The 26,285-nt window shown below is 45.0% G+C and overlaps 2 long non-coding RNA genes across 2 annotated transcripts in view; both read right to left on the minus strand.

The window, feature by feature from the left end:
* The window catches only part of LOC135390002 (uncharacterized), a 78,256-nt gene that overhangs the window by 15,758 nt on the left and 36,213 nt on the right, over positions 1-26,285 (minus strand). The window lies entirely within an intron of this gene.
* LOC135390001 (uncharacterized) lies at positions 20,685-24,795 on the minus strand. Its single transcript, XR_010421653.1, has 3 exons — positions 24,704-24,795; positions 24,131-24,213; positions 20,685-21,657 (listed from the first exon to the last, which is right to left on the minus strand). It is a non-coding gene; the product is annotated as an uncharacterized LOC135390001 (long non-coding RNA).

The raw sequence follows: 26,285 nt of genomic DNA on the forward strand, positions 1-26,285 counted from the left end.
TGCAACCAAACCAAGTTCGAACTTGCAAAGCACACACACAGTCTACTTCTGGAGACGAGCGAAGTCCACCAGTACGTGCGTTTCACAGATGAGCATCTTCTTCTCATACGGGCGATGCACCGAAGGTCACACAGTCACGGGAAATACTTGTGTCGTTACGAACCCTCTCTTCTTAGTCACTGTATTTGAAAATGCGACAGCGCTCGAAAGTGTTCCTCAGGCGTCGGCTCACCAAGCATTCCAGTTCCGACTTGGCTAGAATGTCCGTAGGTTGATACTTTATCGGAGATTAGTACAGGGACAGTCACTATAACTCACGAACAAACCCGCGAATACACTTCCTCTTTGGTCGTTGTGGTCAACCGACATCGGCGAGCCGCGGAGACGCAGCCACCTTGCTTGGAGCTGCCCGCCTGGCCGACTGCCCGCGAAAAGTGAGCTGTCAGATATTTCGAAATTTTGTCAACCAATCCCGGAGCGCGCAACCTCCTTCGGCCAATGGGCATCCGTCATGATGCCTGACGATGTAATACCACGTGACTATGACGTGTTTTCTTTTTCTACTGCCGCGAATGCGGGGAGCTATGGAGGCCTGGCGACGCGTCGCGCTCTCCACGCGCCCTCCCCTCCCCTCTCCACTCACCGCGCATGCGCGCCGCGCCGTGGCTGGACAGACAGACCACGTCCCGATTCTTTCGTAGCGAGGACTGTAATGCTAACGCATTTAAAAATGTTTGGGAAGTGTTCATTGCATATCACAAAGAAACGATGCATTTTCGAGTGCTTAATTCCCGATGATGGTTTGCTTTTCCTGTTTCATTCTGCAGTGAAAGTATGTGGGCCTAACCCACGCGTTGAGCACAAATCTACACATTACCAGGTGTTAACGTCCGCACGCAATCACACCATCAAACAGCTTGGTAGACGTCGAAGTATTTTACTCTGCGTTCAATTTATCGTTTTCACCTAACGAGGTAATGTCAGTCTCAACCTTCGCGCCACCTTAGCCTACTATAGTAGCATTGAGGTTAATGAATTCTCTCTTCCTGCAACTCTCATGGCATCGACGGAAAAGTATCACGTTGGAACAGCGATACAGATTCGCTTCTATACATGGTGTCCCAGAAAACGTGTCATTGAATTATAATAAAAAAAACTACGCCGCCTAGAAATATGCGGTCAACAGCATTTCTTCTTATTAGGTTTTTCCCACCTTCTAATGTGAATGTCATGTACTCCAATTACTAAATGTACTAAATTATGTAAATATTTGCGAACTGAACTCGGAAATTTGCCACGTAAAGGTCACTTTTTTACCCCACTAATATGAAGAGCGTGCCGAATTCACTCAAATTAATGATAATTCACAGTGATATTCACGAGCTATCCCATCGGAAAAAATAGCCGAATATCATGCTTTTCGGAGCACCGGACCATAGCGCGCGATGACTTTTTAAGCGCAATCGCTCTCAGTGCGACGAAAGGAGGTTTCGAAGCCAGCGCACAGAGTGATAGTAGAAAAATTAACAGTTCCTAAAATTGGGAGAGGGAGAGCATTATCCCAGCGAAAGTCGGACGTGATAAGCCGTGCCTGTTTTATCTCTTTCTGCGATGTCGGGCAGGGCTGGGTTTCCAACCTCCTTTCGTCGGGCTGACAAAGACTGCGCTGAAAAATTCATCGTGCGCTATACTGTGCGACCTCCGTAGAGCATGATGTTCGGCTATTTTTTCCGATGGGATAGCTCCTGAATATCCCTGTCAATTATCATTAATTTGACTAAATTAGACACGCTCTTCACATTGGTGGGGCAAAAAAGTGACCTTTATTAGGCAAATTTCCGACTTAAGCTCGCAAAAATTTACATAATTAAACTTACGTTACACGACATTCACATGAGGAGGTGGCAAAAACCCAGTAAGAACAAATGCCATTGACCGCATGACTCTAGGCGGTGTAGTTTTTTTTATTATAATTCAATGACACGTTTTCTGGGACACCCTGTATATTCGGAATTGCGATGTAGCTGTAGCATTCCATGCGATTGTGTAAGCAGGGTAAGGTGGGGCAAGACGAGACTGAAATTGAATATGATATTTTTATTTTTACTGTTTTAAAAAGAACTGGCCATAGGCGCATTCTCAGGGGCCTAAAGCTTCTGACCTGTACATGCAGTACGGATGTAGCCGGTGTAAGGTAAACACAAAACAAGTAATTAAAAATGCAGATTGTCTCATCTTGCCCCAACCCAGGGGTAAGACGAGACATCGCGTGGGGAAAAATGAGACGCACAGTGGTAATGAACTATACAAATTAGTTTTTACAATCCAAGCAGCAATGTAATGCCCGTGAACCCCTACACAACCCCCTTGAGCCCACCGCCCACATGCTGTGCCATGAAACCACACCTAGCCCGGTGCTATTTTGCTCCACCTCCTTTGCAAACAAGGCACCGCCAGTCTGATGTGTCGCTGGTCGTTCGCTTTTGCATGCGCTTGTGCTTTTGCTGCAAATATCCGAGGAAATAGGAAAGTTTGCAGGAAAATCACCGGCAATATGCAAAAAATAAATATCTGAGGAACAAGCAGAAAACCATCTAATAGTTGACTTGTCCGTTTCTAAATTACATTAAATTGAAATTGCATCAAATTTAAATTACATTAAATTGTCGCGTCTTGCTCCGTGCATATAATCGGATGAATTAATTTTTCTGTTCAACACCGGAAAACCAAGAGTGACCGTATTTTGCAAGTATCTAGATAAATGAATAAAGAAATAGGATATGTACTTACATTAACAGAATAAACCTGCGAAACTCTGCTGCACAGGTGACAAGAATAAGAACTGCGGGAAATCGCGCCTTTCTGGCGGGTCTTTAGATTCCAGGCAGAAGAAAGCGTTTTTTTTCTCTTCAACGCATATGCCAATCGGGATAATTCTCACGTGCAATAAAGCGAACATGCAGAGCCACCTATGAGTGAAGGTTCAAGCGCATGGAGCAACGCGTCTCTGAGGCAGGCGGCGTCGAGCAAAAAATGGCGCGTCTTGCGCCGTGTCTCATCTTGCCCCACCTTACCCTATGTCTCGTAGGGCATTCTCTACAATTTCAATTCGCACTGAGTGCAAGATATGTGGTACGATGAACGGCGCCCAAATGGTCGCACCCAAATTAGTCATGCAAGACGAGCTTCACTGAACAGACGAATAAAAAAATACAAATATGTCATCAGCGTAAAAGAAGACTCACAGGCCGTAGGAAATGTCGATAAACGGGGGAATACAAATTACTTCCGCTGTTCCTACGTTTCGATGATTCATTCGCTTTTCCTTTCAGCGGATTCAATGCGCCACAAGAAACCGGCGTCATGTGTTTGTTAGTTGCTATTATGAATGTCAAAGGAATGAGGTCGGCCCCATCACTTTATAGAAAATTACGGGGGAGAAGGGCACTGCATCCTTTGAGGAGCCGGGCCAAGGCGGACACCTCGTGTCTCCTCAAAGTGCAAAGAAAATATTGATGTTTTCACGTACGCTTAACTGCCGAAGCTGAAGGCAACACAGCTGTGTACGTTCCAATGGCTCGTTTTGGCACCGTTAAAAAAACGCGGTCGAGAAAAGCCTGCGAAATGGGCCTTACGATAAGCGATCTAACAGCCTGAACCCTTCGCTACAAATATTCCATTTAAACTGGCCATACGCGTTGGCTGGCCTCATTAATTAACCGTTACGCTTTGACAGGCTCGCTCGCTTGCCAACTTTCAACGGCCTCGTTCAAATTATGCCCCTAGCGGCGGGGAAGCGCAGAATATAAGGGCGGCTACTTCTGAATTGTAGGAGGGAGCAACAGGATATACGCACAGCACTGTTTCTGCATTGCCCCTCTGAAATAGGCGTTAGTTTAATTGAACTGTTAACGGTTAACGAGTCCCACTTTACAGCGGGTCGTTAAATGGGACGCCGACTTTTTAAAAGTCCGTAAGAAAGAGCCTTGGAGTGGAGTTCTATGCAATGCTGTTAGCATTGGGTAAGTGCTATAGATATTGGGATAAACGATCTGTATCTTGTTTTTGTTCTTGCCAGCGAAGCTTAGAGGCGTGCGAATACTGCAGTATGTGGCAGTAACCTAGTTTCAGTGGTTTCCACGCGGTGTCCAAATTATCCACAAATGTCTGCAGCTGTGCGTGTGCACTATTTCGAGATTCGCTAGCTTACACCGCCTTTAGCACGTGAACAAGACAAAAATAGTTTTTAACTCAAATGAGCTCTCCAAGTATCTCGAAATACGCGTATTAACACACGGGCAGAGCGTACAGCGTGCAGGACGAAAGTACACACTCACTTCTCCTGGCTTGTACGTTAGACGGCAGACTTTACAGTATGAAGCAATCGAGACATAGCTGCATGTCTGTTATTTGCGGAAGAGATTCAGCTACCACTTATTTAATTATGCAATTATGCTTGCGCTATGTACCAGGAGACGTTGTATCAGATTAGCAAGGAAGCGGTACTACTAACGTACAATTAAGTTCTAGTTAGATAACCGCCTCGTTGTACCGTCTGGTGGCAGCCCTGGATAACATTTCAGGTCTGCTTCACAACTACCTGAGCAGTTGACGTCACGCATGCCCAATTTCTGTGCAATGCGGTGGTGAAGCTGCGTCTGAGTTGCAGCGTAGTCAAATGTACAAATGTCGTCTTCTAAACGTTGTCACTTGGATAGCCTGTAGCGTGGCTGTCTTAAGAGTTACATGGTAAAGTTGAACTGTCGTTTATTGGCGTATAACCCGTTTATTGGCTATAAGCTATTTTGATCCGCTGTGCAAACTCATCCGGGGATCTGTACGCCTGACGGAGACAGATAACAGACAAGAGTGTGCCACCGTGTCCAACATGTCGAGCTGGTCGAGAGACAGATGTGCACCACTCGCCCTACGAATTTCGGTGTTAGTGAACACGTAGATCTCGAATACCAGAGAGTGTTGTTTACATGCTTCGTCCTGGCACGCTGCACGCATAGGCAGGGTGAACAATGCTCTCCATCACATTGTGTAGTCGTGCTGCCAAAACATCCACGATGATCTTGTACTCACTGTTCTATAGCGAAACTGGTTTCCACCTTGACGGTTATTGAGGTATTGATAATCATGAGAAGGCAGATTGCTGTACGTTCTGGATCCCATGTACTGTTTTCCACTAGCCATCGAACGTAGCGAAAGGAGTATTTGTGGAGTGCGGACAAAACGTTTTGTAAAAAGTGTTTTACGCAGCCACGTCATCCCAGCGTTGCCAAAGACATGTCATCATCTTCCCATGTTTTCTTGACGATGGACTCGCTTCTTAAGTCGCTCCAGACGCCATACTCAGGCCCCCACCTCGTCCTCAGGCGTTCCCCCAAAACCACCACCATTCGCTTAAACTGGCGCGACGAAGTGATCTCCAACGACCGCCTCCGTCCTCACGTGCCCACGTCCTCAACCCTGCAGTGTCCGCCACAACCCCCACTTCCTTCCACATGCTTTCCGCGCCCCACACCCAGGACCGATCACGGACGACCGTCACCTGGAGTGACCTACTCCAGTTCAGCGAGGGGGGGGGGGGGGGGCTCTGTGGCGACTACAATGACGTACCGCCATGCGCCCAACGTTCAAGCGCGCTTCGGTATAGAATCAGCTACGTCCAGACATTCACTGTGGTCGGATCGTTCTTCATTCAGTCTGCTGGTTCGCTACACTGGTCACCCTAGTGGTACGCAACGATTCCTAGACACTGTGTGCGTCGCTTAATCTCTTCCTCCATCGCTGACAATTTGAGTTTCGGCATGCTTCTACTTGTTTCGACGGAAGATATAGACCACTTTCTGTTTACAAACATGTGGCGTCCCGAGAAGACCGGTTCGAGGTTATATTTTGCTCTAGTTGGCAAGAAGCGGGAAAAACGCGTCTGCTGATAGGCCGAAAAGGCTGATAAGGTTGATAGGTGCCCACCAGCATGCTTTGCGCGGCGGCGAAACGTAATTGATGACGTAGGGGTGCAAGTGGTCTATACAATGTCGTTGTTATCGAAACCGAAACCATGCATCCACGTGCTCACGTGGGGTGTGTGCTCCAGGTCGTCCAAAATTGGCTGATAGCACAATAAGTTGATGACGCGAGCCCGCTTCGAAGGGGTCTACCCTGCGGTCACGCCCCGCTATTTTTGCGTGGTAACAGCGCTCCCGGTGCACTGAATACGAAAAAAGCCTATGTGAGTATGATATTGGGGGATCATGAGAATCGTTTCCGGCAGAGTAGTCGGATTTGGCGAAAATCATTTCATGGTTCTTCTAATCTGTCCTGTATCTTGAGTCCGTCGTCTCTAGTAGTTTTTCGCCTCAGTCTTCCCTAGCCTCTGGTGTAAACCAGGTGGAGTTCTCGTGTAAAGGTATCATAAAGCAGTAGACAAGCAGTTCATGTTGACAGCGTACATTAACACCTTAACAGCTTGTTGCTTGTAAATTCAACACAACAAGTTACACTTGTGACAGAGAACACCGAATTTTTTTTAAAATTTGCTAGTAAAATTGTGGTAAAAAGACTCAGTGCGACGCCTGGTGGGAAATAATGCCCGATTCGCCAAGCAACATTGATCTATGTTCCCGACTGATTTCCTGTCCCTGATGGCTATACGTAGCCGACACATAGCAAAGTTATTTCGTTTTAGACCCAGTGTTGTCCGCATGAAATGTAGTTTTACATCTATATTTGACGGTCAATGCGAAATTGGTGACCCTTTCGACGCAATGTTGCGTATAATTTTCGATTAAATTTTTTTAAGAAGCTGTAACTATAACGAACATTGTGACGTAACAGTACAGAGGGCGCAGGTTACCGAATAGATAAATATTGTCTGACTGAACCCTCTACATTGAGTAGTTTATCAATACTTATATTGTCACTGTTTTCTTGCTAAACGGAAGGTCGCTTCGCTCCCTGCTCCGTCTATGCGGACTTGGCTGATTTTGCTCCGATTTTTTGTTCATTAAAGAAAACAACGTACTCGTTTCTTTCCACAGCACAACGCCGACCTCAGCGTTGAATAAGTCGATCCATCACAATCGCAAGCTCTTTCCTCTTCTTTCCACAAAATGTCCGCAGGCAGTCGAATTTCGATCTCCCCAGTTTAAGCCTATCTTTCTCCTGACAGGCGATTTATCGTCCACTCTTCAAAAGCCCTGTTTGAAGATCCATTTTAGAAACTCCTCGCACAAGGTGCCAGAGCTATAGCGACACTCGATGTAATACCCTGGAACGAGGTCGTCCGCGCAAACCCAATATTAGGTCTCAACGCCTTGAAGGGTGTTTCGACGCGGGAATTAAATCGACGCTATGGAGGCGGTCTTCGAGCAGAGTTTAGGGGACGTCTATGCCACCTAAAGCAGGAGCGTTCATAACGGTGAGATAAAGGTAAAAAGAGATTTCCTACATTATGGGGACGACACCTTTTTCCAGGAAGTTTTCTTTTGTATTTCCTGTCAAAACCACGAAGCAAGTGCGGTCATGAGTGGTGCATAGACGTGCGAGTGTAAGATAGGGGTGGTGTGTACGTGTGCGCCCTGGGTCGCGTTGAGGGAGACCTGTGTGAGGGAAGTCCGTTTGGAAGGACTGGCAGGAACTCCGCGGAAAATTACAGACAGCACAGTCGGCGGTAGGGATCAATCCCACCTCCTATCTAGTTTTCTAGATTATAGACTTACTACGTATTTTAGTTCCCTCATCTGAAATTTACTCCGCCGCATGCAAACAGATCCTTGCAATCAGTCCCCTCGTTCATAATAGTCTGAAGCATGCAACGAAAGCAATGCGTCAAGCCCCCAACAGGACTACTTTAGTTCTTTTTCTTCCTAACAATGTAGGTTGAACGCGAGTATAGTGATCCTTATGCTGCAACTGTACAGCCTGTCTCGGTTACTGTACTCAATGAAAGAAAATTATTATTATTATGACCATCATGTTCGATTGCCGCACTATCAGCTGTGTGGGACCTTCGCAGTTTACTTGGCCCAAATGTATCTTCCAAAAGCAGCTTGCATGTTACATAAAAGAATTCTAAAGAATCCCACTGCTTCCGCAGCTAAGGAAGCCCCAGCGGTAGTAATATCACGATGACGCACGAGTAAAACGCCGTTGTGGTTTCGGAATCGACCGAGACGGATGCGACAGTCCCGTTAAAGAGACCATGAAGAGGCAACGAGATCATGGAAACTTCTGTAAGCATCTCTAATGCAAACCTGGGTGCTAATACATTCACAATGCGGGGTGTCAACCGATCATTGCTTAGAATAACGGCAAAAAGAAGAGACTCCGGCCACCCGACGGCGGAACTAGATGTGACTTCAGAAGCTGCACGTTCTTCACTGGCGGGCTCCCATTGCTTGGCGGACTGGCCAACTGAGCGAATTATGCAATAATACAATATCTGCAATCATGCAATTGCAAGTTATGCAATATCTATGCAATTATGCAATTGCAAGTTATGCAACATCTATGCAATTATGCATTGCAAATTATGGAATAACTATGCAACTGCATATTATGCAACATCTATGGAATTGCAAACGATGCAATATCTATGCAACTGCATATTATGCAACATTTATGGAATTGCAAATGATGCAATATCTATGCAATTATGCATTTGCGAATTATGCATTATCTATGCAATTCTGCAATAGCGAATTATGCAATATCTATGCGATTATGCAGATGCCAAAACATGCAATACCTATGCAATTACGCAATTCCTAATTATACAATATCTGTGCAATCATGCAATTGCAAGTTAGGCAATATCTATGCAATTATGCATTGCAAATTATGGAATATCAATGCAACTGCATATTATGCAATATCTATGCAATTACGGAATTGCAAATTATGCAATATCTATGCAATTATGCAATAGCGAATTATGCAATATCTATGCAATTATGCAGTTGCTAATTATGCAATACCTATGCAATTACGCAATTCCTAATTATGCAATATCTGTGAAATTATGGAATCGTAAATTATGCAATACCTATGCAATTATGAATTGCAAATTATACAACATGTATGCAATTATGCAACAGGGAGTATGTGTAATAACAAGCCACACCGTCATCGTCATCAGCTGCCGCCATCGTGAAGGCGGCTGCATAGTTCCGTTGTGATCGTTTTCGTTGTTGTGCTATATAGTGTCGTAAGCCCTACACGTTAATGCTGTTTGAAATGTGGAAACAGTTGTGCAGGACGATACACAATGCACTGCTTGAGAGAACTACAGCTACCCTCATCCGGTACAGTTCCCGCCACTGGGTGGGTTAACGACCTGACTGTGGTGCCAGCGATCTCGGATGACAGGTCCGGGCGTTTGCAGAGAACAGCAGGGCTAAATGGCAGAAAAGACGGGCGTACAACTTTGTCACAAAGTCGTACGTCGAATCAGGATCCGTTCACAATCATGCGAACGCCAGGTATGGCCACGCTATACGCTGTTAGCGCAGACATTCTGGAAAGCTGATAGTTGCCTGCGTCGCAAGTTGTATAGAGTTAGTAACGCCAATGTGTTGGCATTTTCAACCGAAAACTCAAGCCAAACGGTGCAAGGTAACGAGAAATGTCACGCACGCAACCGCGCAAACTGCCGTGCTGCCTTCACCATGGAGGGTCGCCGTAGTTTTCCGATGCGCGGCGCTTTCGTTTTCTATAGGGTCTATTGTAAATTCTGCAATATCTATAATATATAAGAAATTCCGTGAGCACTTCTTTCCCAACGCAAGTTTTCCGGGCTCATTCTATACCAGAATGTTCTCCAACTTTTGCTGATCTCTTTGCCGATGACCTGCCATCCTTTCCAATAAGCGATAAGAAGGCCCATTCCTGAGGGAATACTTTAGCGCAAGTCATAAAAGATCGTGCGATTTTGTTATCCAATAAGAAGAATATATTGCGCCATGGATTACCGATGACTGAGCGCTTGATCAGGCACTTAGTGAGAAGCGCAGAGAAGGCGGACTTATCAGTCAACTTAGCAAACCTATAAGTCGACGGTACGCATTAATGGTGTTTTTAACCGGATAGCGACAGCGTGGGGTAGTCTTCACGGCTTAACCGGAGTTTTCGATTATGTTCTACAAATATCTAACGGGCAAATAATAAAAATTGCAACTTTTTTGAAGTTAAGAAAATACACTACTCATGTCAGAAGATGCCATCTTCGATTTCTCGGTGTTGTTCATCAGAAAGTCGTCGTGGTAATGTACATTCACCTTAATTCGAAGTTTTGTACCTCGAACCAAAGTGATCCAAATCCCTTTTGCAAAATAAACTACTCTAAGTACATGTTTCATAGTCCCCCGACTGAAAATAAGCTGACTAAAATGCACAGTGGCGCCCAGGAAAATGCGAAACCGAACTTTCACTAACCTGATAATAATCTAACTAACATGATGTTCCGTCGTATGCGCCCTGCCTAAAAATGTCTAAAAGCCTAACATGTGACTTTCGTTCGCTCAAACGACTTCGACAGACATCGAAAACTCATGAAGCTGAGAGGTTAATTCGTGATATTGGATATTTTGTGATATTTCCTAAAACACGACATATCATCTTACGGAGCAATCGAGAATTTTCTTTGCTTCAAGACAGGGAATTTCGAGGTTGGGAATTTCGCAAACAGGAATATCCAGGCCCTCCCCTTCGAAGCGTTGTCACACTGTAACCATATGTAGTCCCACAATGAGCTCTCTGCGAAATACAGCCTACGTTGAATGGGCTCGAATATTTCATAAAGTTATCATATTGACTACATCCATATAATCGCAGACTGTCATGGTAATGGTCGTCGTTCTGGAGAAGGAGATGACCCGGAGATGATACGTTTTCTCTAGGTTGTTCCCCAGACGCTATATGGCAAATGTCTGCGTTGGCACACTTCTCCGTGAAATCGTCCCAGGCGTACGATCGCCCCGAGCAATATGCCGCCAAACAGCGAGGTAGAGCGCTTGGGAATAGCACGCCACTAATCAACTAATCAACGATGGCCACTGAGAGGATCGAGTGGCTCTAAGACCCATCCCATCTTGATAGGATTCTCTTCGATACATTCTCGGATGGCAGCTGATGCGTAGTATTGACCGGGGAATCCGACTTATCGGTACAACGTACGAGTCGCAGTTGTCCGCTACTGAGCAAGCTGCCAGTAATGACATTGTCTCTTCAGGGGATCTTCTTTTCCGTAATGGCTCCCATCGTTAGCGAGCCGTAACGCGGCTAGGCAGCAAGCGCATGCTTTATCCGACTATCAGTTCTAAGGCACGTATCATTAGCATAGGGAAGCACACGGAGATTGATAGTGGTGGGGCCGTCGGATTTATTCGCGTGTAACGAAGAAGGAACAACATCCTAACTCAAAGGGCACAGTGAACTCAATGTTCAAGTATATAGGGCGGATGACAGGTGTCTCTTGCAGCCGTATCCCAGCCCTATGTACTCGTGCTTCCAGTACATTGCGCTTGTTAGGAAATCAAGCTCTTGGTCTATGCTCTTGGCACATATAGAATGTAACATGGAACATGTAGCCTTCATAATTTCGTAAGATAATTCGCCGACCTCCCTCCACTACCCACATGCCTGATTCGTTGAAATATCCAGAGGCTATACACGCTTAGTTTTCTCTGTTAATGTGAAGTGTTCGCTTCAGCGTAGGTTTGGACAGGTGACCGAACAATATAGAGACATCCTAACAGTGTTGCTGTCAGGGACAACGAATGGGGACACACTAGATGACAATGGACGGACTTTTGTCGTCCAAGTATTGACACTGATCCTGCGTGATCGAGACCGGTTAACTACGCACCTTTGCGCACACTGTGCTAGAATATCGTCGCACTTTCTAACTGTGTCTGTGAGTTGAGTGCTAGAGATATGGTTGGAGAAGGCGTCAGATGGTTGATAACAAGCTTTCTGTTGTGTTGATCGTGGTAACACGCTAGGGGCTTTCAGTAAATAACCTCAAAAGTTTATTAAAGATTCTGTACTCCGTATCGTAATCACTAATATTGCTGCATATGATAGGTTAGGTCTTCAAATATGTGTGTTGTTTTTAGAAGCCCCAGTGTCGCGCACGTAACAGCCACGTTACAACTGCGCAAAAATGGCTCCCCCGGTGAAGGCTTGCGCCAAAGGAGTGCAGCGGTCATGGGTTTCCTTATGAGCGAAGGTGTGAAACCCATTGACCTCCACTGTCGCATGAAAGCACACTTACGGTAGTGCCTGCATATCACTGCATCCAGTGCATGAATGTATAAGGTCGCAGAAGGCAACACAAATGCGTTGGCCTCGTCACGACCTTGAAGCAAGTACACTGCTTTTCTGAAACTGACGAAACTGCTGAAACGGACGAAAGTATCGAAACACCATTTTTCGAATCATCAGAGTGCAATTGTTGAACACTAAATGCCTAGAGGACAAACAGCGAACAACGATAGATGTCGAGCGCGCCATCACAACAAAACGTCGTGGACAACTCAAAAAGAGTGTACTGCTCCAACATGACAAAGACATTATTAAGCCCGTAAAATATAAAACGCATTATGATGAGAAAGCCTCCCTGCTTTCGCCGTGTATGACCATATTTAAAGAATTCGTAATCCGTCTTTCAGGCCTGCCATATTCACCTGATGGCATGGTGACATGGCACTACTACATATTGGGCAGTCTCAAGGAGGAGCGTGGCGGCAGGAAGTTTTGTTTCGACACAGACGTTAAGCAAGCGGTGCATCAATAGTGAATCTGTGGTGCATCTTTCTCCGTGTTGTGTTTTCGCGTTGTTGTACCTTTGAAGTAGTACCAACTACCCCAAGTTTCAATCCTATGCAACTGTCTTTCCAATACAATGGAGGTCTCTCAATCTGTACCAGCATATATGCCTGGCGCTTGTGTTTCAGTATGTGGTGTTGGCAGCACAGGGATAGCCCTAGCCCTAAAGAAGGAATTCATACATGCAGATATTCTAGGAATCTGTGGATTGATGCAACCGTCTCACAGTCATAAAAAGCAACTATAATATGCTGAGAGGCGAATGCTGGAGAGTGAGAGATCTGCATCAAGGTTTGCTGTGGCCAGTGATTTTCCCAGGATTTTCTTCCAGGGAGGGGGGGGGGGTGGAAATCTGTAGGGGGTGCGACATAATGTGTGACGGTCTCGCATGACGTCACAACCACGTGACCATATCCTATGACGTCACGTATGATGTGACCCAGTGGCTTTTCCCAGGATTTCCGTTTTTGGGGAATCGGGATTTGTAGGATTGGAATGGGGGCACAAATGCGCTGTAGAAGACTTGCCCATTAACAACTGTGTTTCTGACTAAATGTAGCGACATTCAATATTCAAACAGTAACGCTTTTTTACGGTGAATATTGTTTTGCTGCTCTCAAAATACCACCTAGGTAGTTCAGGGTTGCGAGCATCTTCATTTCTGGTAAAAACGTTGTGTGACGCTAAAAACAGAAAACGCGGACAGGTCACGAGAAACGCAAAAAAAAAAAAAAAAAAGACAACACACATACGCACACATGACGCAGAGCAGTTCTCTTCATGTGAAGCGGTAAGTTTCCCCTTCATAGCCTCCTTGGTTTCCGGGCCCATTTTTCAAAAGCTTTATCTATTAACTCGTGGTACTTGTCGGTGCTGCCATCAGGCGTCACCTGCTGTCGCGTAATCTGGTTCTTCGATGGATATCTTCATCAGAGCGTCAACATGCGGAGGAAGCAATTGCGAACGTTCTGAGCAGAGTACTCGATTCACAGAACCATTCATGAAATTAATATTTTAGTGCGAGAGCAAAACACTCGGTCTCGTTCCTGTATATCTCGTTCACAAGCACAGTTACCACACATCTAGCAACGTGATCCACCGAGTGCATCGTACTCTCGCACGATAATCCGGTGTAACCACGTTAAACCGCTGTTACTTCTTTTATGCTTTACTCACAGCGTTCAAAACCAGTAGGCATCGTAAATATCAAGGCTTGATTTGAATACTCGACAGGGCAGGCAGGATGACACTCCCCTAGAGGGGTGTCTCATGAGCACTTCCTGGTGGTGGTGGTGGTAGTGGTGGTGGGGGGGGGGGGTGTTCAACAAATTTTGGGGGGCGTTAGGGGGTGTGGAGGTGTGCTGGGAAAATCACTGGCTGTGACTTTGCTGTGCTTGACACAAAAATAGTGTCCAAGCGGGCTTGAAAGCAGGGAAACGAAAGAAGAGCAAAACCATCGGACATCTCAATTCGGTGATCGAGTATTGTGACGAAGAAGAAAAATGGTTCTGCTCGACGATAAGAAGGTGGGCTTCGTGGTAATCAACAAGATTGCAAAAAGAAGGAGGACGCGACGCACAAAAACTTCACAGAGGTAACCCCCGAAGACGAGAACAGTGGAAGAGACACAGTTCTACAGTCATATGCATTTGGGAACCTGGACTCCATAATAAAGATAGATATTTGAACATGTCTCTTTTCCTTTTTTTTTAGTTAAGGCACATAAAGAAGTGTTCCTCTTCCGTGTGATAGTATCGGAAAGGAGATCATGGCAGAAGCAAGTAGGAATATTTTTACAGAAGCTTCTCAAACAACTGTCCACACAAGATCTTTTTGGTATTGGTAACTCAGAACAAGTGATAAGGGACCTCAACGAGACACAAGTTAAATGGAAGCAGGTGCGGTCCATAGACGTCCAAGACCTATATTATTCTCTACCCGGGCAGCTTCTATATGAAACCATCAAGCAACAGGTGCAGGTGTTTGGGGAAGTGTCCTTCTAAAATGGACACATAAATGGAAAATGTTTGTTGTCTCTAATTGGAAGTGTCCTTCTAAATGTACTTCTAAAATGGAAAATTGTTTGCTACTAATGCATGGGTATACTTTCAAGCATTCAATGAACCGCTTCCGTAACGTATGTTCCACGTAATACAACACTGTTCGATGCATACGCGTGGCTATTTGTTGATTCCATGTCTGATGGTTCTGCATTACACGTATTACAGGTGCTGAAGACATGTACTGTGAATGTTCACATGTTAACCTGTGAACCAAGTCATGTGTCACGGATGCACCCTATAAATATTGTGTGGGGTATGGATTCAGGGCGTCTGCGTGGTGTAATGGATAAGGCGTCTGACTCGGATCAGAAGTCTGTAGGTTCGAATCCTGTCGCGGACGATTTGTGTGCCATACACTGAGCCCTCCTCTTTCCTCACATGTCTCTGACTTGTCAGTTTACATGCTAACCTGTCAACGAAATCATGTATCACGTATGCACCCTATAGACGACCCTCTGTTTACAAACATGTGACGTAACGAGAAGACCGGTTCCAGGTTATATTTTGCTGTGGTGGTTAAGAAGCGGGAAAAACGCGTCGACTGATGTGCCGAAAAGTCTGATAAGGCTGACAGCAGCCTACCAGCATGCTTTGCGCGGCGGTGAAACACAGTCGATGACGTAGCGGTGCGGGTCGTCTATAAATATTGTGTGCACTAATGATGCAGGGCGTCCGCTTGGCTCGCGTGGGTGTTTGCTGTACATGTCGTACACCAATTGTTTGTGATGCACGTCATATATGACGTACAACGAAGATAGGGAGCATTTGAATTCCCATGGGATGTTGTGTGCAGTACCTATATTCCTCATTTTGTGGAGAAACGCGGCAAAGGGCTTGTTGTAGCATCGCGAGAAATTTTGTTGCACATACTGAGAAAAGCGGACGCATTTACTTGTTAGTAATGCTGCAAGTATGTCTTTAAGTTTCAATATCTTCCTCTATCTAGGCGCGTGATGCCCATGTGCGAATTGGACAGAAGATTCCCCTTGGCAGTGAGAACTCAAGTAGTCTCTCCTCTGTTGATTTGAAGTATGGCGACTCAAAGCTAACGTCACTACCAGGACGAGGTTACGATGACGATACAAATTACTTCCAATGTTGCAGTCCTTCTTTCCATCCAACACTTTTAAAACAGAACTTCACCACATCGCACGCTCCTATAGCCAACCACCATTCCCAATGATATCATTCTGTGCCCTGATTTATTAGAAACAGGGGGAGGAGCCTATCTGGGACATGCATAATGACACCCGGATAGGCACTTCCTTCCCATTTTCAACAAATCAGGACACAGAATGATGGTTGGTTATGAGCGTGCTATGTGGTGACGCTCTGTGCTGTCTGGGGGTGTTCCTGGATTTTCCTCAGACGCTGTCAGGCATATGTTGGCACAGTTCCCTTAAAAGTCGGCCCAGAACACACATTCCCCCCCAGAGCGTTAGTCGTGACGTTGCCCACCTCTGCGAGGCCGACAACGACGAGCTCTTTCTGCACTAGCGCACCACCACCACCACCATCTGTTTTAACAGTGCATCCGTTATGAATGCCCAGTGTCATTCAATGGTTCATCACGGGAGCAGCGAGGAATCTATTGTTCTTGTTTTGTGTTCGAATGAGAACTACCATCCCAGCATAGGCGCCGACTGCGGGGGGGCGCAGGGGCCCTTGCCCAGGGGAAGCCCCGCTAAGAGACTGACACCAACCTTTGGGGCTCGGCGCGCCCGGGTAAAAAAAGCGAAGAGGCACCAACCCCAAAAATGCATCTTGCAATTTGTAAAATATGTATCCGCCCACCATACTTATCACAGTAGAAAGTAAGACAAGAAAGAAAAACACAACACATAGCCTGAATTTCGCCCAAAGCAATCAGATCAATGAAATGAAGCAGTCGAAAAGGTACCAGCAGCTGCCAGTGAGGTGGAACAGTAGAATCTTCGGAACACATATCCGTTGGGAGCGGGTTCAACTCCCGCTGCTCCATTTCATTGACCATATTCATAATATTGCGCGCATTTCGGGTCAAACACCGAGGATTCAATGCGTTTTGTTCCTTTTGCAGTCAGTTTTCAAAGGCGTAATGCGCACATGTTCACTGTTTACGTTCGCTCTGTTTTTCTTTTTTTTCCTGTTCTTCCTCTGTTTACGTTCGCTCTGTTTTTCTTTTTTTTCTGTTCTTCCTCTTATTTCTATACCGGTTCTGCATACATCATAAGATCCCGCCAGAGTGTGTGATTCTTCAGCTTTAGTTTTGTGTTCTTCATTTTTCTTTTTGTTTCCTTTTGCTTTCTTTTTTCTTTGCCTTTTTTGTCTACCCCATTTCACTCATTTTTTGGAATAACACACCGATATCCATCTGGCTTACCTTTATTTTTTTTTTCTTAATAAACATACCCCCCCCCCTCCACAGTACTTATTTCGCGGTGCGCCCTTGCCCCCCCTGGGAAAATGAAAACTCTCCGCCTCTGCATCCCAGGGTGTGAACAGAGTACGTAGTAAGTAAAAATAGATCAAAGCTTTGCAACAAATCTGCACGTAAACAAATATCGAAGCGTGCAGGGTGCGACACCTCACGTCGAGAGGGTACAACGGCGATTGGATCGAAGCAATACAAGTATTCTTTTCACTTCCATTTTACGCAAACGAGACATTGGGAAACAAAGTGAATGAAGCAATCGAACCATAGGCAATCGTCTTCGCGTTTTATAGCCGAGAAGAAAGCACAATTGAAGAGAGGAGCATCCAAGTTTCGTTTTTATCCAATCACGAGAACGCAGGTGAAAAATGGGAAAGGTTTTTTCGGTAGGCTCGAGAAAGATTTACTGAATGAGGAATGGCGATAAAGGGAGGAAGCTACTCGGCGGTGTTGTTTGAGCGAAGCGCAACGCAACTTGGAACGTGAGTGATAGAGTATCTCTACATGTTTTGTAAAAGCGGGCGTCTGAAACACAGCGCTCTCATCTCAGGGTCACCGCTTCAGATTCGAAGAGAGAGAGAGAGAGAGAGAAAGGGGGGAGGGGGGCTCGAGGCGTACGCCTTTTTTTGGTGGCAATTTGGATATATGGTAATTGCCATAAAAAGGGCGAACGCCCACCTCTGTCTTCGAATCAGAAGCGATATAACCGCATCATTAATGGCAATGGTTGGCGCACAGCGTGCTATGCGGCGAAGTTCAGCGTATAAAGTGTAGCCTCGCGTCACTGGCGGCACAGACATTTTGAGTAGAATCACGAAATCAGTGGTGGTGGCTACTTAGCCAGCAAAACTCTGCGGAGCTCATCATTGCTAAAACTGTCAAAACTTAAACCTGTGGATCCGTAGACCTCGACTTTATAATCAATCAATCAATTGACTGAATCTGCATGAACGAGCCACTGACGTTTTCATAATTACCACAGATCAATTTCTGCTATTGCGGATATGGTGACCCAGTGGTGCTATAGAAAGCATGACGACGTGAACCAGCCGTCAGATCCACTGACTGTTATCTATACCAAGATGCCCTCCGTCGCAGCGTCTGTGTCACATCAATTATGGAAGCAACACGAGATACATCTGCGGGCCATAAATTACTAATACAGAATCGGGTACTGTGCAGATGCGGGAATATTTTTTTTTCCTGTTCACATACATGCGCATTCCATGCGTGTCATTGATCTTGCAACGTTCCTCTCCGCGGTAACTGCGTAGTAGGAAAGCAAAGTGAGAAATAGCGCTGGCGATGCTTTCTTTGTGTTGATGTGAGGACCAATTAAGTGGAAAAAATGAGATTGAAACACTAGGTGCCGGAGTGTTTTGTGTAGCACTGTTTTCGATGCTCCCGTGAGATCCAACTTATGTAGTTAATCCAAGTTAATCCCAATCCAGGTTATGAGTAGATACCCAACGGCCACGGAATACAACCGGTTTTTATTATCCACTGCTTGCTTTTTCCTCACACTGGGAGCATTACTTTCTTAAAAGGGGCGGTAATGTACAAAGACTTCTCCTTGCGGAACGAAAGATGCCGCATCACGGGATCTCGATCGATGATTGGGTGAATCGCTTGAGGCAACCAATGACAGGCCGTGCAGCACACCCGCCGTTCTTGAGAAGTAGGGAAAGGGTAAACGGCGTTTTATTCTATGGATCATATGTCACGAACGACGCAACGGGCGGATTCGGTTCCTTTGTGTTGCTCTCAAGGCAACGGCGTCTCTCATGCCGCGAGGAGAAATCTTCCACTTTAGTACCTTTTAACGGTGGGGTTTAGGAGAACTCGTCACAAGCCCGGTCGTCACAGGCTCACTGGTCATAGGTGAACTCGTCAAGGAGGCCAACTCGTCACAGGGCATCTCGTACGAGGAACTGCCCTCACGCCGGAATAATCGTCACCGTGAACCTGCCACCTGCTCACCGCACCGTACTCCCCAACGTGCGAAATACGTAAAAGGCTCTCCTGACCTAACCTCGGTCAGTCTCGACGGGTGAATATTCCACATGAACTGACCCACTCTCCAACGTCTTTCGACCTAACCTTGGTCAGTCTCGACGGGTGCATATTCTATATGAACTGACCCACTCCCAAACGTGTGAAATACGTAAAAGGCTCTCCTGACCTAACCTTCGTCAGTCTCGACGGGTGCATATTCTACATGAACTGACCCACACCCCAACGTGTGAAATACGTAAAAGGCTCTCCTGACCTAACCGTGGTCAGTCTCTCAACTTTTGTCCGCGCCCCAGCAACGGAGCCCCACGTCAGTGACAGTTTTCGTCACTTCCATGCTCTCCGTGGCCTTAGCAAAGACGTGAAATTTGTACGATCAGCGGTCTTCGGAATCCGGGTTCGCGGAAGTGCGGGTCGGCCACTGGACTAATCCCTTTGGTAAAACACGTTGAAACGCATTCCCTTTGGAACGGGGTCAACCTTGCAACCAGTGTTCCGGTGGCGAACCGCACTCTAAAAAATATAACTCCTTTTTGGGTGTAATATGACGATACCCTGACTCCCTTTTTGGTGTATATATATACACCCTCTGGCAAAACTACACCCCTCAGAAAGGGTGTTCTCTGAACACCTCTTTTGGTGTAATCTAGCGGTACCCTAACTGACTCCTTTTTGGTGTATGTCTACACCCCCAGGCAAGACAACACCCTTCAGTAAGGGTGTTGTGCCGAGGGCAACAGAAACACAACGGTTAAAATAACATGCATATTCTTTACTCGGATTACCTATAATACGCTGCATGCACTGCAATAACAACACCAATAGTCACAGCACAATACAAAACATAAAAGTGTCCACACAGTAAATTTTTTTACACCTTTTTAGTGTAAATGGTTTGTCCCATAGCGCACCTCATATCAGTGTAAATTTTACACCATACACCAGGGTGTAATTTTTTACACCTTTCTAAAAGGGTGTAATCAGCACAAAACACCCTTTCAAAAGGTGTAACGTGCACAAAACACCCCTTCCATAAGGTGTAAGCTGCCAAAAACACCGATTGAAAGGGGTGTTTTGCAGAAGAAACACCCTTACAATGGAGTGTTTCGGACGCGGCATTGCACGGACCTCCGCTGTTGAGCTGGTTGTTGCATAGCTGCACATGCTGGTTACGGAAATCTTGCGAGGCCTCGGCTTGTCACCTTGTATAATCTGAGATTTTTGGCGCACCAGACGAGCAATAGAAGGCCATTATGGCAGGTCACTGGAGGACTAGTGTTCCGCAGATTGGAAAAGAAGGATAGCCCGACCAGCTCAACAGCGTGCCTGAATGTGAGGAATATGCCTGGAACAATGTATGACGACAAAGTTATGTTTATTGGCGAAGTACAAGTGCATGTACACATGTGAAACTAAATTCCTTATAACGTTGCCCAGAGTGGAACAATATGCACAGTATGTGGAAGGAAGGCAAAGCAGAACTGAGTCCTTGATGACATAACTAATTGAAACAGCAGCAATGAGACACAAAATAAGATGAAAAGGCATATTAAATGTTTAAATCCACATAAGGCACCACTACAGATCCAGTACACCAAATAAGAATGCTAGTGCAAATATAGCACGTTGATGCGAAAGGGTAATGAAAACAGCCAGCAAACAGCTTTTACAAAAGAAAACAGCTTTTCTGGCAAGCAAAAAAAAAGAAAAAGGAAAACGGATAGAAGACTATCTCTTAACAAGAGCACATACTAAAGACTAGAAATGGAAGCACAGAATACCCAAAACAATTTCCTAAATGTAATGCGCTGTGCCAGGTATGTTGACAAATGGACGGCTACATTGCCAGAAGAAAGGTAATCCCCCATGCTTATGAGAGTTCAGTGCCAAAGAACAAGAAAGAACACACCCGTGCTTCCGAAGAATTTCCAATTCCTTGACGAAATGGCTGCCTGTTTGGGAGGTGTGCGGGGGGGGGGGGGGGAGGGGGGGGGGGCTCACTACAAGTCAGTTAAAGTAGCAAATGTTTTAGATGTTCGAAGCATTCACAAGCTCTTTTCCATAACTGTTGAAAAAATTGTTCCACGGGGCTTCTTGCACGAGAGTCACTCACTTTCAGGCACCGCTCTTCCAGGCTTCAAGATGTACGGTGCGGCTTTGAACTGTAGACAATATGAAATAACCAATAGCTTCAAGAATAGCAGCCAAGCCCTCGTCAAGGTCGATGGTTCTGAGAAGGCGCTACTCGCCGACATAGAGGGCCATATGCTCCGCTTCTTGAATGCTTCTCCCAGTGAACATGATGCACGGTGTCACCGGCACAGGTGTATCCTATGAAAGGGGAAACACAGGTTTAGGAATGCGTATGGTGTGAATAGTGTGGCCTTGAACATTGGATAGAATTGTAGTACACAAATATATGACCCCGTCCTTCTTTCACTCCTCAGGGAATTTGCATAACAATTGGAGAACTGTTATCATCTAGGACAAATGTTGTCTGAGATGTTCATACAGTTCCCATATGCAATGGGACTGTGCCTTCCAAATGGAAACACTGCCTCAACTGCATACTTGTACGACTGTTGTGTAATTACTACAGGTTTTCTCGCTCATTTTAATCCACTGGTCACTCACTTTCATCCAAGCGCTACCCAAGTTAATCCATTGGACAACCAAAATAATCCAAACACCAACCAATTTAATGTAAACGCTATGTAGTCTAATACGAGCAAGATATGTAAAAGTATTCTGTGTTATTCCGTCATGGTAATTGTAATGACTGAGGCTTTCATGGTTACGCCAATGTATCACAAGTTTATGAATACTGATCCAACAACCCCTGGCTTTTGCATGTTATGCGGTGTTTATGACTGCTTTTTGTCATTATGACTATTTTCATGATATGGTGCCATGAATTGCTTTTAAGGGACTACCACTGCTTCAAACAGTGTCATACAGTGTTTTGTGACTAACGACGGTCATTATATACATTCCATAAGTACTTTCATGATATGTACCATGAATCAATGTTATGGGACTACCACGGCTTCAAACGCTGCCATATATTGTTTTACGATTACAGTTGTCCATTATGACATTCTATGACTATTTTCATAATGTGGGTTATGACTGTATGCAGCTATACTGCTCCTTCACACAGTGTCACACACTTTTTTATGACTGCAAATGGTCACTAAGATGTTAGTAGATGGTCATAAAACACTGCATGACATGATCTGAAGAAGCTGAGTTGCATTGAGTCAGGCCATAGTGATATTATGAAAATATCATGGAATGTCATAATGACTGTTGGTAGTCATAAAACGCTATATGACACTGTGTGAAGCAGCAATAGCCCCATAACGACGTTTCATGACACAGAACCATGAAAATGGCCATTGAATATCATAACAGCCGTCTGAAGTCATAAAACATTTACAACACGGCATGGAAAACGGTGTTCGGACAAAGCATAGTCATGACCCAATTCATGAATAAACTCATGGAGTGTCATAACAACCATTGATAGTCAGAAAAGAGCTATGACACTGAAGCAACAGTAGTCCCATAAAACTGATTCGTGGTGGCACATATGAAAATAGTCATGGAATGTCATAATGACCGTCAGTAGTCACAGAACACATATATGACACTGTTTGGAGCTGCGGTAGTCCCATAAAATTGATTCATGGTATGTCATTCAAATAGTTATGGAACGTGATAATGACCATCCATAGTCATAAAACACTGTATCGCACTGTTTGAAAGAGTGGTAGTCCCATAACATTGATTCGTTACACATATCATGAAAATAGTCATGGAATGTGATAATGACCATCGGTACTCATAAAACACTATCACACTGTTCGACGCAGCGCTAGTCCCATAAAATCGATTCATGACACATGGCATGGAAATGGTTATGAAATGTCAATATGACCGTCGACAGTCATAAAACACTGTATGACGCTGTTTGAAGCAACAGTAATCCGATATAATAAATTATTGGAACAAATCCTGAAAATAGTCATGAAAACTCATAACGACAAAACGCAGTCATAAGACACTGCAAAAGCCAGGGGTTGACAGATCAGGTGTTAAACTCAGGATACATTAACAGAAAGGATATCAGGTATCAGGTACATTGGCATAATCACAAAAGTCTTAGTCATGTCTATTTCCATAAAGGAATATATTTACACACATTGCTTGGATTAAATTGGGTAGCGTTTGGATTAAATTGGTTGGTGTTTTTATTAATGTGGTGGACCAGTGGGTTAAATTGAGTAACGCTTCGATTAAAACGTGCGGGAAAACCTGTAGAGGAGCAAATATATCAAAAATATTTGCACATATATCATTATCGAGATTGGATAAAATTATTAATTATCGAGAATCGATAAAAATATTGATGAACACAATATTACATCGATATTGGAAATTGTTGGTATATCGATATGCAAGTGGACATTCAATGAAAAATATCGGTACCAGATCAACAGCTTTTGAGATACTTGTGCGACGTCATCAGCCTTCAAATAAATTGCACTTGTACGTTGCGCTTAGTTGAGCATAACCATGCCTTTTCGACCTTCTACTTCTAAGACATCTGTCTCTGAACCGACAAAACGTCAATGTTTATATACATAGCTTATCTATTTCAATATCGATAAAAATAGTGATAGATATTCTCTTACACGACCCAGTAATTCAATTACCATGAGATTCACTGGTACCACTGCGTACTCTCTAAATTTACCAAATTGCAGGACTATGATCATGATTATAAGTGGAATATACTTACATAATGCACAAACATGTTCTTTATTGCTTCGGAACCCTTCACACACGAACCCAGTATTCGCAGGGCGTGGACAGCAAGGAGGTCTGTAAAAGCCCCAACAGGGAACACAACTTACTGTTTTCAGTAACTTTACATGTAAATATACTACCAATTTGAATTTTTACGGTTTTCAGTGAGAAAACACCAAGTGCACACAGCACAGCAGATATGTACCCAATACACACTTATTTTCCAACAGAAAACAATAGCTTTTGCTTGATAGGCAACACTTCAGTGCTCGACGTCTTCCCCTTGAATCCTACTGTTCACCATGAACTACTAGCATGAATTACCAGAAGGGAGCCTGACATTCCTTTTCTGCACAATGTCGAACAATGCCGTGGCGAGAGAAAAGGAAAAAGGAATATGACATTGGCGACGACAACGACGCGCAATTTTAAGTTTCCAAACAAGCTATTTCAACACATGGTAGCGGGCTCCGAGGGACGCATGAGAGTCTCAGCAACACTACTATTATATGATCACAATATAGCTTAAATTGCAGAGATAGGATAACAGTCGACTCATACGTACTGAATCCTTCGAGCGTTCCTGGCGGTGAAGTTGCAAGACGGGTACTGTCGCCGCATTATCTCATCGCCCTCCGCGAATTCAACACTCACTGAAGTCGCTATCCCGATCCTAGAGGTGACAGCAATGTTGTTACTAAGTCATCACAACGCTCTGCATGTGTAGTTCTGTGTTATACTTCAAGCGTATGGCACAAGAAGCAACATACCTGATTCCTGTCAGTGGCGTTCACGTATGACGCCAACATTCTCGAAGCCGAGATAGCACTCCTCAAAGCAGTTGGAGTGTCCTCTTCAAGCAGGCACTTTTGTCTAATGTCCGCATGAAGCACCACAACTAGGCACGCAGCGTCTGTCATCTTTGCTGAAAAACAAGCTCTATCTCACTGTAACGGACGCGGCCTCACCATACCAAACGAACCAAAACGAAAGAAAAAAAACGAACGCCGCGCCGACGGCCTTGACTTGGCTTGGCTTGCCGCCCACCGACTCCAACGTGCGTCGGTCCCCTGGCGGGGTTTTCCGCCAGGGGACCGACGCCTGTTTACCTCTTGGAAAAAAGAAAAATAACGAAACGAAGCTAATTGCAACCATCTGACTTTGGCCTGCCATAAACACTATATCTCGTCAGTGTGTGCTTCCTTCATGCCTTCTAAAACACCAGTGATGGTAGTATAGCCTTTCTCTCAAAACCATCATTGACGTCTTTTAACACCATTTTAACACCCTTAAAGGGACCATGAAATGATTTTCGAGAAATCTGAGTACTCTGCAGGAAACCGTTCTCATGATCCATCACTATCGTACACACATCGACTTTTGGCCGTATTCAGTACAACGGGGGCGCAGTTATCACACAAAAATAGCAGGGCGTGACCGCTGGATATATGCCTTCGAAGTGGGCTTACGTCATCGCCATCCAATCCTCTCAGCCAACTGTGAACGACGAGGAGGACACACCCCGCCGGGCCACGTGGGTGCATGGTTTCGGTTTGGACAACAACGACGTTTTATATCTCCCGTCGAAATCACGTGAAATATGGCGAAAGGCAAATTATCAGCAATGGAGGAAGAGGTTTTGCGACAGACACAGCGTCTATGGATCGTTTGGTACGCAGCAGCTCATGAAATGTCACCGACGAAGGTATGTTCTGACGAAGATGAAGTTAAAAGGGGAAAACGTGCTCCGGTAACCATGCTGACAGCCAACGGCTATATTACATTTCTCGTAGGATTCTGTGTAAACGGTTAGTTACAATCTTGTCTCCAAGTCAAATTAAAACATATTTCATGACGAAGTATACAAGCTTGTTTGAAAATTTCGGACTTTCCTCACAAAATCCCGTCCGCGAATCGGCAACATGTTCTGTGTATGATGTCACGGCCAGTTCGCCTCGGAGGCGGGCCGTAGCAGCTGCTGTTCACGCCTGTGGTAAATATCGAATATTTTCGATATTTGTACGATTTTCAACTTCCTATTTCACAGAGTGAATGCTTTAGTACAGGGGAACTAATTAAAAATGATCGTGGGCTTGTCAAATATCGTTTCATGGTCCCTTTAACTCGCGCAAAAAGAGTAAAAATCG

Source organism: Ornithodoros turicata, chromosome 3, assembly GCF_037126465.1.
Source record: "Ornithodoros turicata isolate Travis chromosome 3, ASM3712646v1, whole genome shotgun sequence".
NCBI lineage: Eukaryota > Metazoa > Arthropoda > Arachnida > Ixodida > Argasidae > Ornithodoros > Ornithodoros turicata.